The sequence below is a fragment of the Argopecten irradians genome, chromosome 12 (genome assembly GCF_041381155.1).
Source record: "Argopecten irradians isolate NY chromosome 12, Ai_NY, whole genome shotgun sequence".
Classification (NCBI taxonomy): domain Eukaryota; kingdom Metazoa; phylum Mollusca; class Bivalvia; order Pectinida; family Pectinidae; genus Argopecten; species Argopecten irradians.
Window position 1 is genome coordinate 27,500,643 of NC_091145.1, and position 4,249 is coordinate 27,504,891.

The window sequence follows — 4,249 nt, forward strand, 5'->3', positions numbered from 1 at the left end:
AATATGGCAGGAAAAATTAAAAAAATCAGATATATCAAAATACAACATAAATGAGAAATATTATGAACTGTCAGTTGTTATGACACCCTCACTAAAAACAATACCTATAATTAAAATTACAAACAAAATCATATACAACAACCTGATTGAGAAAATATCAGTTAGACCGATTGCATATATATCATGGGAAAACACATTTATACATTTTAAAAAATCCGAGATAGAACACAAATTAAGAAAATCCCTTCAGTGCACCTTTAAACATTTTGAAGACAATAGAATGAAAATATTTAAATGGAAACTGATTAACAGAGTTCTGGCAAATAATTACCTACTTTATAAATGGAAAATAAAAGATAGTCCACTATGTAATACATGCGGAGTTGAAGAAAATTACAAACACTTTTTTGTAGAATGTAAATATATTAAATCATTTATTGCACATGTCAGCGATATGTTCAGTAAACTAGGTTATTGCAAAAAAATGGTGACATTGGAAAATATAGTGTTAGGTTATAAAATTGATTATGAAAAATATGAAGGAGTTAACTTTCTACTTACTTATATAGGCTACGTCATTTACAAGGCCTACTACACAAGCAATTGTAAACAAAAAGCAATAAACCTAGAACATTCACTCAGACGAGAATTACACTCAGTCATGAGAACTAAAAAGTACAACAAATCACCTCTCCCAACATTCATAAAATCAGCTTGTGAAACCCTCGGAATAAATCTTGACTCCGATATTCTGTGAAACTTTGATAGTAAATCCAGCTGGTTTTCAGTAAAATGACATCAAGATTCACACTCAAATCTTCCTAATCCTTCACCATAATTTTCACTGTCCTTGATAACTTTCCATGTAGCTGTCCTTTACAGTACACTTCATCTGAAAAAGATTAACAGAACGACACGTGTCATAATATATTGGAAATAATTATTTTTGTGCAATATTAAGTAAAAATACACTATTTATACTGACGTACATAATACTCACCTGAAATAGTTATCTGTTCAAACCATTGTTTTCTCCACATACATACAAATACTTCGCACAGGTACTTCTCCAACGAAAAAACCACGTGTATGTTGTCTTCGTTATGATTTCCGGTTATGAGAGTTATCTTCTTCCGGTTTACACTAGTCATCGACTCAATATTTTTTTTTTCATTTCGATTTGCTTTATTATGGTCATCGACAAATTCGTTATAAAACTACTGTAAAAGTCAAAATATATGATGTATTATTTATATGTTGCAAAATAGTAATTTATCCATTGCATAGTTCATTCGCATTTTGTCTGAGTTATGTCCCTTGAAAATCTTTGATTTAATATCCAAAAATCACATTTTTTAATGTCATGGTATTGCAAATGAGACAAACTTTTAATTTATATATTCAAATACATTAACTTTATTACAATATGTTTAATAAGCAATAATCTTTGAAGGGAATTAATGGTGACAAATTGATAAAAATATTATTGTTAAACAAAATTTGTATTTATATACCATTTTATATACATGTTGTACATTTTGTGTGTCTGAAATAAAAATTCTCCTGCATACAAAAAAAAAAAAAAAAAAAAATAATGGAATATTCCGGCAGGTTGTGTGTTCAATATATAATAATGGGATTATGCCCGGAAACATACTCATCCGTATTGTGTAACTCTTCCATAAGTTACCTTTTATTGCCTTATAAGAGACTGTCTTATATTAGAGTCACATATAAGACAGTAAAATGTAACATATAGGACAGTTACCGGTAATCGTCCGATAATACAGGAGTTAAAGTACAGAAACAACAATAGATGTCATCACAACTATGTTTTATTGAAAGATATACTCTTGGTAGAAGAAAATACATGAGGCCCGCAGGGCCTGTATCGCTCATCTTTTTTTTTTTAGTAATTATCACAAAGAATCTTACAATTAGAAAATTTAGCAAAATTGATCAAACAATTTGTTAAATTTTGAATCCCAACCATATAATGATGCTATAGACACCATGCGGATATGCTATACAATAATAGTTTTAGAGAGGAAGTAATTTATATGAAAATAGTAGCCTAATTGGCCCTTTTGGCCCTGCGCCTAAGGTCCCGGGGGTCAGCCCCATCATTTGTACAATTTTGAATCCTCACCCTATAAGGATGCGACCATTGCATTATGAGTGTTACCCCATACTTAATTGCAGAGAAGAAGTCGTTTGTATGGTTAAAGCATGGTTAAGACATGTTTATCTCCACAAATGAATTGTAGGCGTGTGATAGTGTCAAGTTGCACAACACGCAGTGAGATATAAAATGCATTTATAATGTTTGATATGACAATTGTTTTATCTTTTCATTTTCTTAATTTCAATCTATAAATCATACCTTTATTTATTCCGTAAAATGAGTCTGAGATATCCGCCCAAGTTCTCATTTCGTTAAAAGGTGTTTTCTAGTATTACTCCCTAATTTTATACCTGTCTAACTTATGATTATTACAACATGTACGTATACAATGACAGACGTTCAAAAATCCAAGATGGCGACCTACTAAATCAAGGTTGTCAAGCGCGCTGTCTGCAAATAAGACTTCCAAGTGTTTCTTCAAAATAAGGTGAATGTTGATAGTGATATGTCTACCATTCCTGAATTATCACGAATAGCAATTCTGACATTTCATTCAAAGATTTCCTTTATTTTGAAAATGATTTGTTTGCGAGATGCAGAGTTTTGTCTACCTGATTTCGGTGCATTTATGATGGATTCTACACCAGACCTAATTTCTTTACCCCCCCCCCCCCCCCCCCATGCCAATCTATGTCATAAGACACGCAAAATGGTTCAGCAGCTGTCTAACTTATGATTATTACAACATGTACGTATACAATGACAGACGTTCAAAAATCTAAGATGGCGACCCACTAAATCAAGGTTGTCAAGCGCGCTGTCTGCAAATAAGACCCCCCTAGCTTTATTTCTTGTCTGGGTAGGAGGGTCTTATTTGCGCTAGGATACGATAAATGTATGCTTTTATCTCCTCTGAGGACTGTTTTGCAAAGGCATGAAATGCCTGATATTATGTATTTATGGTATCCCTGGATATGTGGCAAGTAGACCCCTTCTGTCCAACTATTGGATATTTAAGTTACGGAGATAAGCCAAAAACTGTACAATATGTGGGAGAGACAACTGTATCGAGGCCCGTCAGAACCGAGATCTGTTCTCTCTCCCCCATATTGTACAGTTTGAGGCTTTATCTCTAACTTAATGTTCACTTTTATTTCTAATATAAGCCTATTTTTTGTTCTGCCTTTGTATATGAACTCAGGTAAGTCTACCAATATGCATTCAACCATGACAAATCCAATATTGACAATGGCAGCATAGAATTACCTTTGCCTATGTCCTATGTGATGAATAGCATTCATGAACGGAATGCATGAAGCATATTTTGGGTTGGACAACTATCTGGAAACTCACTTTCACCATGTCCACCGACAGTGATTGAGGGATATTACTTTCTCAATTTCAATTTAAGCGATAAAGAAAGGACATTTCTTTCCAATGTCTGATGTGGTAAAAAATGACATGAAACTAGACTTACAATTTAGACGTTTGTTTGAAAGTGTCTTGCTGAAATGCTCGCATATAACAGTGATTTCCAGGCCAATTCAAAACAGTCGGCGCCCCCGGAACTTTAATTGAATTCGGAGGATTTAAAAATTCAATCTCAATCTTGGATTTATTGGGAAAATACTAAACATTCTTATGCACACATGTATCTTCATATCATATGCAATTTCATTCAAAACAGCGAAGGAATTTAGGTGAAATTCTAAAACATTGTTGAAACACTATCAAAATAAGCGTTGATGATTTGGAAATTTAAAGTCAAAAGTGGTGTACGAAAACAACAAGGTATCAGACAGCGGGCTTTGGAGTTAATGTTGTAGATAAATGTTAAATGGCGAATTCATTATTAAGAAGAAGAACTCGATCTGTGATACATACAGAAATTCTGTTGATGTGTTTAATTCAGTATGAATAGAGGATTAAATTCTCTTCATATTCATTGTGTGGGATTTTTTCGTAATTTAGATTATAAAATAATTGAATATCTCGGCAGGTTGTGTGTTCATTAGAATTATGGGATTATGTCCGGAGATATACTCAACCGTATTGTTACCTCTCCCGGTCAGCCCCATCATTTGTATAATTTTGAATTTCCACCATAACAGAATGTTACCATTT

The 4,249-nt window shown here is 33.0% G+C and overlaps 1 long non-coding RNA gene across 1 annotated transcript; it reads right to left on the reverse strand.

Annotated features, from left to right (window-relative positions):
* Positions 1-403: 403 nt before the first annotated feature.
* On the reverse strand, positions 404-1,559 carry LOC138336739 (uncharacterized). The gene is made up of 2 exons (XR_011210456.1): positions 1,001-1,559; positions 404-892 (listed from the first exon to the last, which is right to left on the reverse strand). It is a non-coding gene; the product is annotated as an uncharacterized lncRNA (long non-coding RNA).
* Positions 1,560-4,249: the final 2,690 nt, after the last annotated feature.